We start from the raw sequence: 13,208 nt of genomic DNA, 5'->3' as shown, positions 1-13,208 counted from the left end.
GGCGCTACTCGGGTGGTCGCAGTGTCCGCTGCTCTTCAGGATCCGCGCGCTTCTCTTGCTCCGCCGAGGTCTCCTTGCAAACCTCCTAAGAGAGAGCGGCTTTTGACTTGCCTGTGAACCATTCGGTTTCTGTGGGCAGCAGGGGGCAGTGTGGTGACGCGCAGCCGCCGTCTCCCCTCTCCCCCGCCCTTCTCGTTTGAAAAAACTCGGCAGTGTCTTCACTGCAAAACGGTTTTTTCCTTCTGCGCCTGCGCGCTGCACTGGAACTTACTGTTTGTTGGGCTCCCTTTGAGTGCATCTGTTTTGAAAAGGTTGTGCCTGGGAACAAAAACCCATTTGCCTTCAAAATTAGCTCTTCTTCTACTGGGCTGCTTGGGTTCCTCAGGGACTTGTGTTTCCGTTTCTCTGAATGCGCTGGTCACTGTCTTGCCCCACCTGGTTTGGCCTTGGCTGGGCCTGTATCCAGAGTTTCTTCAGTGATGAAACGCCCTCACATGTCAGGGTAGAAAATTTGGAGGACAGATGAATGTACTGAGGACTGACCCAAACCACAGTCCTGTCACCCCGCCAAGGCCATTATTAGTGTTTTGCGCTAAATGTCCTTAGAGATTTTTCTTCAAAAGGCCTGCATTTTCAGTATACTTAATCGTTCATTTTTGCATCATGACCTCTCCCTCCTTGGGGTTTCAAGTCAGTTTTCGTGTTTGAAAATCGTTTTCATATTTAACGTCATTGTACAGAAAAGTAACTGTGAGGTGTTGTAAAATGTAGAAAGCTTTCGTAAATGTGGGTATAAAGAATACACTGAACATGACCTTAGGGGCCCATAGCCGGCCCTGCTATTGGATTGGGAACAAGGCAGGTGCCAGCAGCGTGTATGAAGCCAGCCTGATCTGAACGCAGTGGTCTTTCTCACTAAGTCACTTAAGACTTCTTACGTTCATTTCTCTCAAGCCTCACATAACTACAGTCCCAGGTTCCTTACAAATAAGTTTCAATTTAAACAGTACTGACCACAAAACGTTTGAACACATTGATCGTGACTTCTTTACAATAAAAATGCCAGCTTATGGGACACCCAGTTCTTCCCTAGTATTTTCTTCCACTCCGGTCTCCTGGAGGGCCTTGCGCCAGGGCTCAGGAGAACTCCCTTCCAGTTCCTGGGCTACCAGCCTTCCCGTTTTTGCTCTCTGCGCTGCTTTGCTTTCTGAGCTGCTGTTTGTTCCATTTTAAGAAGGGCACTTGCACTGCGCTATTAGTTGAACATGGAGTCCCAACCAGGGAAGGGGTGGTGATAGGGCCCCTGCTCCCAGTCAAAACTCTGCTTTTTCTGCATGTGGTGGAATTCGTTCTAGGAAGCGTTAGCTTTCCTCTTCTGGAGTGTTCAATATCCGTGGTCTACATACCGTAATATTCCCGCTGATGCCAGTGCCCCAGACACGAAAGGAAGAATGGAGAAGGGGGAAATTATAAACATGAACTGGCCCATCCTTAGGGGACAGACGCTAATTGTGACCCAGAGCTTAGATCCCCTATGCGGTGAGCACCTATACATGCCCTAGTTGTAATGGAAAGATTATCACAAAGAGAAACATATCTCTTTAAAGCTAATATATTTTTGATATCGTCTTCATACACTAGACATTACCCTGAATTAATAAGTGCATGGACTGCAGCAGCATCAAAGACCAAAACCGAGACGGATTGCAGCCTTTATTTCAGTTTAGGGAGCTTTTCATGAAGGATCTTTTCCAAATGGGAAATCATAATTGCCATATTTGCTAACTAATGGCATCTTTTGTTGCGTTATTCTGACACAGACACCCATTGTTTCAAATTTAAGGACGTAGGGAAACGCTTTACTCCCCCGGAAGTTAGGATTCCAGAGCTGGTGATCCGACCTGTTACAAAATCATGTGGCGAAGACGTTTGCGTATATACTATGTGTCAGGCAGTGCACTAAGCCCTCTGTACGTACTGTGGTCTCATTCATGAGAGAAACCTTATCTGGTAGGTTAGTATAATTATGTCCATTATCAGATGAGAAGATTCTGCGACTTAGGTCCCTGCCACAGGTGTCTGTAGAACCTGAACCCTATGATGACTCAGGGCACACGTTTCCCTGCAGTCTCACTATTGGGAACACTGGTAGAAGCCTGAGAAAATGCTTCCTATTGACCAGTGGTGACTTTCGTTTATGCAAGTGACCCTGTGGAACTCTGTCCTGTTGCTGCTGGGAAATTGGGGTCAAACCAGTGGTAGCACCTGGGGATAAAAGAATCCAGGTCAAGTGATTCAAATGGAGGTTAAAGGCTTCATCCAGCTGATGTGTGTCACCTTCAGACCAGGGACCACTCTGAGCTGAAGCAGAACTGGAGACTGTACAGGGAGTGTAGAAGGAAGGTCCAGGGCTACGGAAAGGACATGAGAATCCCATGTAGACGGAAATGAGAGCAGAGTTCCCTGTGCAGGGAAAGGAGAAGAGAGGTCCATGACTGCTGTTCCCAGGTTACAGTTTCTGTAACAGCTGCTAATGTGTGGTTGGAGAGGCTGGGAATTGGTTCTGCTGCTTGTCCGACCCTTGCTGCAAATCTCATTCCAGCAGCCTTCAGAAAAGTTGCTTGAGTCTACGGCCATACCACCCTGAACGCGCCCGATCTCGTCTGATCTCGGAAGCTAAGCAGGGTCGGGCCTGGTTAGTACTTGGATGGGAGAAAAGTTGCTTGAGAGCTGTTTTTGTGCGTCTTGTTGCTTGTTCCGATTAGAGGGTAAGAGGAGGTGCCAACACAGGTACACAATGGAAGAGAAGTAAGAAAAAAATTCAGGGAGACAAGGGTTGAAGCAAGGAAAACTGGGGCCTGTTTTAATTAATTTACAACCTCTGCTATAAGATGATGAACTCCGCTCATTATCACCCCATTCTTTTCAGAGAGGAAGGAAGAGGGATGTACAAGGTCCAGGAATTGAGTCAAGTAGTGGGGAGAAGGAGCCGTGTGTTCTTGGTCTCCTGTCCCTGACCGTAGCCTGGATCATGTGTTTCCACAGGCCAGTGGGCAGTTCTTGCTTGGACATGATGGATGCCCTTGGTAAGGGGTGTAGGTATCAGAATGAAAAGAAAACAAGCAGAGGAGACATGGACTTAGCGAATTAACTTCACGTGCATGAAACTTCATAGTCTATGAAAATTCTCATGTCTCGTTTTCTCATTTTCTCAGGTACTCATTTTAAAGTTAATTAAATCTCTTTATATGAATTTCCAGTATTCTGTTCTTCATGAGGAAGGTACAAATTAAATGCACTGTATTTAAATAAAGACATGGATATTGAATCCATGAAATGATTGTTAAAAGCCTTTTTGAAAGAGTAGGGACATAGTTTTCACCTGTCACCTAGCAGGCACTTAAAGCACTGTCAGTACTGTCTGGATACAATGACACAGGCACTGGCCTGGGTTCCAAGTTAAGGGAAAGTGGCAAGTGTATCCACGTGTAGGAATCCAGGCAAGACACATTATCTAAAACGTGGTCATGGATTTACGCAAGACGATAGTCCTGGCGTTCTTTTTTATGTTTGAAACACAAAGGAGCAAATGTGGAAGGTGCATGTGTGGATGATAGAGAAAGTGGAATTTCCAGAAGATAAATGAATTACCTAACGTCAACCACTGAGACTCCAGAGTTCCTTACTGCATACTGCACTATTACAAGGATGTAAACTTGAAGCTGATATGCAAAACGAGGTGAAAGTGATTGGGTGGTGGAGGATTTCTCAATTTTTCTGTCATCTGTTCTCTGCCTTCCCAAATGACTGCAAATCGAAGAATTTCTTTTATCGCCTGACAGCAAAATTAGGAGTGAATGTATGACTTCTCTTCTGAGTGGGTTCTCTAATCTCCCTGCCCCTGGGCAGGATGAAGGGGACAGTTGGCCCTCACCACAGGGAACATAAGGTAAGCATGCTAGAGGACAGACTAAACAAATGCATTTCATACAATGAAAATAGAACTCTAAGCAAAGAAACAGACGGGCAAAAATGTAGCTGCTGAACTTGGGAAGGTTGCAAGATGCTATTTCACTTTGAGAAAGGAATTGGGTTCTTTCTGCTGTCAATGTCAGGTTACGAAATACAATATTTTCACTCTTTTTACTACTTCTACTTTCAGCAAGAGAAATGAATCAAACATTTTCAAGCGTTTTCAAATGATGTTTTGAACAGCTAACTGATGCTCTGAGTTTCATAAAATCTGGTGAAGTCACTATGCCATATGAATCTCATAGTGTTTACTGTGCACCTTTATACTTCAGAAAACCAGTAACGAAATTCTTCCCAAGTCAATAATGGTCATCCTGGGGGGATGGGACTGTGATTGCTTTGTTATAGTTGTGAGGCCTCCAAATATTCTCAGGGAGCTTGAAGTGACTAGGGTACGTGGAGAATACATGGATAAAAACCGAAAACAAATGGAGGAAAGCTGGTGACAAGACGTTCTGATCAGCAGAAACACAAGATTCTATGGATCCTGGACACTGGGTTTCCAGTAAGGATGCTACTGAAGGGAGCCTTTTTCCCACCATTGTGCCAGGCACAGGGGGACTTACAGAGAAGCAGCCATTTATTGCAGAGGAGAGGCAGAGTGGTTTTTTTCAAACACGAAGGGCGGGGCAGGGACAAGTTATAAGGTGCCACAGTGCCATCTAATGTCCAGAGAAACTGAGCGTGCACATTCCTGACATAAACTCCTTCTTTGTCTCTAGTATTCCAGGAAAAACACCACAGAAGCTGTGTAAAGACTTCATGCCAATAAAGGCCAGATAAAGCAAACCTCTTCTGGGCCCCAAAACCAACTGGCCTCTTCCTAAGTCCCGCCCTTGAAACCATAGGAACAGCTTGTCACATTCTTATACACAGGACTCCTGCCCCAACAGGGCTGGAGCTGTGGTGTCATTGATGGGTTCTGGGCCTGCACACTGACCTGTTAGGTTGGTGTCAGTCTGGGATCCCACATCTGGTAGAACTTTCCTTCCAGTCCCTGTGGCAAACTTTCAGTTGAGGGACAGGGTCACTTGTTACCCAGTTGCTCCGCCTGCCCCTCCCTTACAACTGAGGGACAGTGCCAACCCTGGCTCTTCCTCCTATCCTCCCAGACCTTGTTCCCCATCACCCCTCCCCCTACCTCCACCTGCCTGTGATCTCCCACTACTGGTGACACACTCACTTGCCTCCTGTCAGTCCTCAGTCCAGGGAACCCTCCCCAGGGCCTCATGGCCCAGGAGCCTGATTGGATCAACCCTGGAGTGTCTCCTTAGGGATTTTCTCCTGGGCAACCGACCATCCCGGCATCCCGGTGCTCATGGACAAGCACTGGTGTGGGGACAGAGGCAGGAGTGCAGTTTCCAGGCTCTGGGCCCCACGTGGAAAGGTGCTCACTCGGGTAGAAAAGGGCCATCGACTGTGACTGGATGGCCATCAGCTGTGACTCGTTGGCAGGCAGCTGTAACCAGTGAGCCCTTGGCCACCAATATAACTGCCTTGGCTACATTAGCAGAAAATGGGGGCAAGAAGATGGTGGCTGAGCTAGAAGCGGATTGCAGTTAGCACTGCGGATTGCAGCCAGCAAGGGAGTTTGGTTGACAGATAAGCGGACAGTAGGTTGCAAATGATGTGGCTCCTGCTTCCTGTGTCTACAACCCAGCCGCCTTGGAACATAGAGTGTAAGACCCCTATCTATGGCTTCATGGGTGTTACTTTTTAGCCTCACCATGTCCTGCGTTCTTAGCTGAGGAGCAGGAGCTGAGATCCTGCATGACACCCTACATGACAGTACCTGAGCTTTGATGAGAAAACCCGACTTCTTACTGAAGGGTTCATCTTCAATCCATGACCAGGAGAGCACTGCTTCTTACTTTCCCTGTCACCTTCCTACACCTCTGCCTTACTCACAGGGACCCGGCTTCCATCCCAGTGACCTCTCCTAATAATTCGTGCAGAGCACAGAAGCGATGAGGGGGGAGTTCCCTGAGCTTCTCAAATCCAGTCGAGGTGCTTCTCCCCTGGCATGCCCTGCTGCCCCTGAGCATACCTGCTCCTGACTCCAGCCAGCCCTCACCTGTGCTCAGGGTCCCATGCCTTCCCCCTGCTCAGGGACTGCTCCTGCACTCATCACTCCTCTTGGCTCCTGTCCCTTTTGCAGGCAGCTTCCCCAACAGAGGGGTGAACATGGACCCCCTTTGGGCCTGCGGTTTTCCTGATACTGGCTCATTACCGGTTGATTTTCAGAGCAAAACTGTTTTATCTTGTCCTGAGACCATTTGCTCAGTGTATGTCACTTACGGAAATTGCAAATAACAGACTCACCAGTGGGACACTGAGATCACTTTTGTCCTTGGCTCCTTTCACCACACTGGACAGTGGGACGGGAGAGAAAAGCACTGGGACTTGATGACTTTGGTTTGTGTTCTCTTCTCTAGGCAGGATGGAAAAAGGCCTTAGGATTGAAAAAGGTAAGATTTCGGTGGGCAACATATGTTCACATTGCGAGTTTCTATCTCCTCCAAGTGGGAGGGAAAATGAAATCAATTCCTGGGCTGGAGAAAAGCCACAGACAACACCAGGGAGAAAAAGAAAACACCTTCCAAGGCTCTTCTTCACTTTTGTTGCTGCTATTGAAGTCTGCTACTGGCATTCCTTTCCGGATCTCAAAAGGAAGTCATGCTGTTAACCCTGGAATTGCGATAACACCAAACAAAGGCATTTTCAAATGGCTTTTTTGTTTCATGGCTATGGCATCTGGATGTATGGCAAAATTGTTGTCAAATGGTACACACTTCTAATTTAACAAATGCTAGAGGGATCGTCCCCATCAGGGAAACGACAAAATAAAGGTATGAATGGGATCCACCTCCCTTGCTGTTTGACTCTGGTGAGCAGATGGGAATATAAACTCTGAATGTTAAAATGGTAATATGTTTGTATGTCTCATGTTTTTGCTCACATGGTTGACTGTGGAATAAGGGAGACAAGAAAAAAAGGCAGTGTGTAAATGGAGATATACATTTCGGTTCTTGAAGCAGTTTTCAGTTTCTAGGTAACGCTTGTGAAATTAGATACGTGGTCCATCAGATATCTGATGATGTCGGGCGTATGTGTGTATTTTTGACTGGGCCATGTGGGCTCTAAGACCCACACGATAAACGAGGCTTCAGATAGCCTGGCTTGTCCCTTGGACGTGGGAAAGTGCTGTGTGGCCTTGCAGCTCTTGTGTTGCTGCTGCAAACAAAGCCTGTGGCTTCTTTGGAATGGGAAATGCACAGATCCTAAATGGCCCGCCTGACTCTGTGCTGAAACCTGATGTTGCTGCGCTGGGCTGTGTTGTCCTCGGCAGGAGCTGTGCTGACCTGCAAGGAGGCTCAGTGAAGAGAAGTGGAACTCTGGGACCTTTCCAGATGTAAGACACCCCTCCGTGAGCCCATCAACTAGGGAAACATCACATCTGCTGCTTTGTCGAAGTCACTTGCCCAGGGAAAGGTGCTTGTTCTCTGATGGGAGAACCTAACATGGAGCTGAGCATCGGCCCTATATTTGTGATATCGGCTAGCTGCCTTCCTGGTAGGATTCCTGTCAGAAGCTGCAAGATGGGGAAGGACACAACACAGAGAATGTGACTCTTCCATCAGGGTATCTCCCGGCTATGGACTTGGGTTCTAATTTCCAGCTTACTCCCAGTTTGCCACAATGGACTGATAGCCCGCCTCTCCTTCCCTTACCTTGGTCTTCCTGCCCACACCTTAGGAACTCAGTGGTTTGTTCAATGCAAGCATTCCCAGCAAGGAATTCATCCTTACAGCTGGCTCACGAAATAACTGCCTCAGGCAAAGGGGACATGCCTTATGGGAACCTGTATAAAATTGCTTACTACATTTAGGATTTCATCCTGATGAATTCCTGTCCACCGAAGTCGAGTTCCATGGTAAAAGTTCTCCTCCGGGAAAGTTGGAAGAAAGACGTACAGCATAAGTTTCCACTAGTGTCCCAGGATAATTCCACAAGGGAGCCCGGCCTCCTTTACATTTAAGAGGTTCGGCACCTGTAAAGTGGGTCACGTCTGGGAATTAAATGTGGGCCGTGAGTCTGTGTTTCCGTGAGTTGAATTAGACTCGCTCATTTGATCTAGAACTTTTTGTTTACATAGACCCAGAAAAACTTAGTGGGCCTCTATGTGTTTCGCTCCTAGGATCACCACGGTTACCTCGTCTACAAGGTCGGTGTGTGGGAGTCAGACTCTTGCGATTGCGGCTGTGACTGCTGTGCATTAGGGGAACCGCACCCACCTGGCCTGTGGCCATTCTGTGCTGCCCTGGCTACCTCAGCGTCCACATACTGCCGCTATGGGATCCAAGTTCATGTAGCTTTTCCTCCTGAGTGGCTGCGGTGCAACTGTAAGTTCTATACGACAGTGAAGAGCTATCACATTGGGCTTCCAGGAGGGATGCCGGGATCCTCCTCACACATGTGTTTCTCATCGTCTTGGTGAAAGGTATGTGTTCTGTGCCCTCCCAGTTTGCATGTGGAGCTGTTAAATGGCAATCCACTCTAACATTCTAATCCCCTTTGCGTTTGAATCCTTTCCTCTACATTAGGTCAATGTAAGAACATCCATTCCTATGGAATTTTTTCTCGGAATGTCTTGGAATTTATTTGCACCAAACGGAGCATGTGCACAGAAGCAAGCTATCAACAGATGGAGAAAATGCTCTGGAGAATGGCAGTGTTGCATTTTGTTTTATATATTTAGAATCAAAGGAGAAAAGGTGAGGACAAGTGACGTGAAATTCATTGCTGGAAAATGAGGGAGGTGGGAGAAAACACAGCGGGGAAAATTCCGGGATTGGACAGAAAGTTCAATGGAGAGATACATACTTCCTTTACATTGGTGGGTACAAGACCCTTAGCGTTTGTCATTAGCAGTAAACAGAGATGGTATTTGGGCAAGATCATCACGGTGAGGAGTTTCATGGTTTTGTGGCCTGGTGCCTGTTGTCGTTCCTGGGAAGGATCTGTAAAGAAAACGACTCTGACATTAGACAGGTATGTTTTCCTAGATACATAAGACTAAGGGATGGTGCTCGCTTGAGGTACAGATTAGCCTTTTGCTAAAGAAGCTCTAGGCCTTGTACGCCACTACCTACCAGGATCTTCCCTTCCCAGTTAAGAATTTATGATGAGACCATCCTCTGTAGTTCGTTTGGGTCACTGAGTTTCTCTGGTCCGCAAGAATTCCTGCACTTTTGCCTTCTGGGCAGCCCCTTTCACGTTCAGAGGAGTGAGCACATCTCATCATGGGTCCGACTCTGACCTCACCTCCAGAGGCCTGCTGGGAGAAGCATCTTTTGATGGAGGTACAGGCAAAGACAAATAATGATAGGGGAGAGATCTGAGAATGCTTAGCATTGTATTGCATGTCATCTAAAGCACAAGGGGCCATCGCCATTTCCTCAGACAGTGCAGGGTTAATCCCTCAGATAGAGGTGGAAAGGCCTGTCCTACTGAGGTTCTGGAAACCACTACTGGGCAGAGAAGACTCATTGCTGGGGGGCTGGGGAGACTCCTTCCACTGCCAAAGAACTCATCAGAATTTAGGGGCTGAATATCCACACTTTCATCTGCGACATTCCCACAGTTGCCCATCCCAACTTACAGGATCCCATTCTTTCCCCATTAGTTGTCCTGGCTTTAATAGTAGACACCTTACTTGGCTAGGACTTCAGCAAGCTTTGTAAATTAGCCAATTGCAAAAGGGGTCTGCATTTGGTTTTCAGTGATTTCAGCCTTGTGGATACAGGATATGAGGTTCTCCTTCAGGGCACAGCTAGAAGACCTTGGGTTTTTGGTGGCTCTTGAGCTGGGAATTGAAATCCAGGAAGTGACTTTGTTGTTTCACCACTTTCTCCCGGGACATTACAAGAAACCAACCGGTGTCTGTATATTCCTTACTTTTTCAACAATGTTCCCAAGTATCACATCCAGGATCATTTAGTTCCTTACTTCCCAAGAGTGGTTGACTAAGCCTATCCAATGCAGATAGTTTCCATATCTCTGTAAAATCCAGTGACTCTCCCTGCTCTCTTTCCCACTGAGATCAGAGCTATTACTTTCTTGAAGTCTGATCAAGTTAGACAGCCGGTTCCAGAAACACAAGGACAAAGTGTGAAAACTGATTCTTAAAATGTGTGTTCTCTACAACTTCTCCGTTACCATAATGTGTATCAGTCAGTGTTCTCCACAGGAATAGAATAGACAGGATAATACCGGGGTGCCAAATATATATATATACGCATTTCAAGACATGTTATCTGTGCTGAAGCAGTAGTTCACCGCAATCAGAAGTATGTGGACACTGATGGTAACCACTTTGAGTACCTGTTGTAATTGCAGAAGTCAATCGTCACTTGCATTCATAGAAGTGGCACACTCCATTGCTATTATTAAGATTGCGAGTTGAAAACTCATATTCAACTACTTGGATTCAAATATAACCCACGGGCTAGAAATGTGTGGCTTGCTGGCTAAATCCTGCCCTTGGCTTGTTTCTGTATCCTTTTGAGCTAAGAATCCTTTTTATCTTTTAAGGCATCATTTTCCTAAAAGAGCTGTACACCATGATTACTACCCGTGGCCTACAAAGTCATAGAATTTTACATCTGTTCCCTAGACAAAAAAGGGTTTGGTGATCTCAGGTTATTTCTTTTTTATAACAAGTCTTTTATTTATTTTAGTTTTTTATTTTTTAATTAAATTTATTGGGTTGGCAACTGTGAGTAAAGTTGCATAGGTTTCAAGTGTACATATGTAATACATACATATATGATATTGTGTGCTCAGCACCCAGACTGAGTTCTTCTATCATCGCAATATATTTCACCCCCTTTACCCTCTTCTACCATCCCCATCCCCCCGAACCCTCTGATTACTCTTAAACTGTTGTCTGTCTATAAGTTTTCTTTCTTTCTTTCCCTTTCTTTTCTTTTCCTTTCTTTCTTTCTTTCTTTCTTTCTTTCTTTCTTTCTTTCTTTCTTTCTTTCTTTCTTTCTTTCTTTCTTTCTCACTCTCTCAGTCTCTCTGTCTGTCTCTCTGTCTGTCTCCTCTCTCTGTATCCTTCCTTCCTTCCTTCCTTCCTTCCTTCCTTCCTTCCTTCCTTCCTTCCTTCCTTCTTTCTTTCTTCCTTTCTTTCACATTTTGTTACTTTAAGTTTTATATCCCTCATATGAGTGAAGTCATAAGGTTCTCCACTTTTTCTGTCTGACTTATTTCGCTTACCATAATAATCTCAAGTTCCATTCTTGTTGTCACAAATGGCAGTATTTCATCTTTTCTTATGGCAGAGTAGTATTCCATTGTGTATATATACCACATCTTCTTTATCCATTCATCTATTGAAGGACACTTTGGTTGTTTCTGTGTCTTGGCCACCCAAAATAATGCTACTATGAACATCGGAGTCCGTATACCCCTATCTTTATGCATAAATGTTTTCATATTTTTGGGGTAGATATCCAGGAGATGGATTGCTGCGTCATATGGTAATTCTATTCTTATTTTTTTAGTAACCTCCACAGTGTTTTCCATAGTGCCCGTACCAATTTCCATACACATCAACAGTCTATGAGGGTTCGATTTTCTCCACAGCCTTTACAAAACTTGTTATTTGTGTTGTTGATGACAGCCATTCTCACAGGTGTGAGGTGGTATCTCCTTTTGGTTTTGATTTGCATTTCCCTAATAGCTGGTGAATTTGAGCATTATTTCATATGTTTCTTGGGCTTTATGTGTCTTCTTGGGAGAAGTCCCTGTTCAGTTTCCCTGTCCATTTTTTCATTGGATAGTATCATTTTTGTTGTTGAGGTGTCCATGTTTTGTATACATTTTGGATATTAGCCCCTAATTCAGAGGCCTGGTTTCCAAATATCTTCTCCCTTATGATTAGTTGCCTCTTTGTTTTGTTCATGGTGCTTTTGGTGTGCAGAACCTTTTTGGTTCATTATACTTCCATTGATTTATTTTAGCTTTGACTTTCATTGCCTTTGAAGTCAAATTCGTAAAATCCTCTTTGAATCCAAGGTTCATAAGTTTAGTACCTATGCTTTCTTCTATGCAATTTATTATTTCAGGTCTTATGTTTAGCTCATGGATCCATTTTGAGTGAGTGTTGGTATATGCTGACCGATTACAGTCTAGTTTCCTTCCTTTGTACGTGGCTTTCCAATTTCCGAGAACCATTTCTTGAAGAGGCTTTCTTTTCTTTTCTTTTTTTTTATTAATTAATTAATTTATTTATTAGTTTCAGGTGTACAAAACAAGGTAATACTTAGTCGTTCATCATTTATATCCCTCATACTGTGAACCCCCCTCCCCCATCCACTATCCCTCCGACCTCACACTGAACCATCACATTATATATATAAAATTATAGTTGGCATTCATTAATGTTTAGCTTCTGGTGTACAATGCCATGATCAGGTATCCACAGTATCCCTGAGGTGGTCTCCCAAATAGGACGCATGTCCATCGGATACCCAACAAAATCTTTACAACATTATAGAATACCTTCCCCAAATTAATTTTCAAAAAACCCTGAGGCCATCTTGTGGTTACCAGCTGCTTCCAAATCCCTTCACCTTTCCCCTTATCCCCAACCCCCTCCCACACACCCATTTAACCACTCTCGGTTTTTTCTCTGCGTCCCCAAAACTGTCTGTGATTAGTTCATTCACATAGTCTTTTCTTTAGATTCCATATATAAGTGAGATCATATGGTACTTGTCTTTCTCTTTCTGACTTATTTCACTTAACATAATGTTCTCTAGATCCATCCATGTTGCTGCAAATGATAAGATTTCTTTCTTCTTTATGGCTGCGTAATACTCCATTGTATAAATGTACCACAGCTTCTTAATCCAGTCATCTACCGATGGGCATTTCGGTTGTTTCCATATCTTGGCTATTGTGTAAAGTGCTGCAATAAACATAGGAGTGCATACAGATTTTTGAATTGGAGTTTTGGATTTCTCCGGGTAGATGCCTAGGAGTGGAATTACTGGATCATAGGGTAGTTCCATTTTCAGATTCCTGAGATACCTCCATACTGTTTTCCATAGTGGCTGCACTAATCTGCAGTCCCACCAACAGTGCACTAGCGTTCCCTTTTCTCCACA

General features: G+C 44.9%; 1 protein-coding gene across 4 annotated transcripts in view; it reads left to right on the top strand.

The window, feature by feature from the left end:
• LOC308494339 (uncharacterized protein) overlaps positions 1-13,208 on the top strand; it is a 42,217-nt gene that overhangs the window by 8,179 nt on the left and 20,830 nt on the right. For all 4 annotated transcript variants that reach the window (XM_081042036.1, XM_081042037.1, XM_081042034.1 and 1 more), the window contains exons 2-3: positions 8,231-8,533; positions 8,637-8,807. The gene's annotated coding sequence lies outside the window, so the exon portion shown is untranslated. The remainder of the gene's footprint in view (positions 1-8,230; positions 8,534-8,636; positions 8,808-13,208) is intronic.

This window comes from Rhinolophus hipposideros, assembly GCF_964194185.1.
Source record: "Rhinolophus hipposideros genome assembly, chromosome: X".
Lineage (NCBI taxonomy): Eukaryota > Metazoa > Chordata > Mammalia > Chiroptera > Rhinolophidae > Rhinolophus > Rhinolophus hipposideros.
The sequence above is the reverse complement of the archived record's forward strand: the minus strand, read 5'-3'. Positions and strand labels throughout refer to the sequence as shown.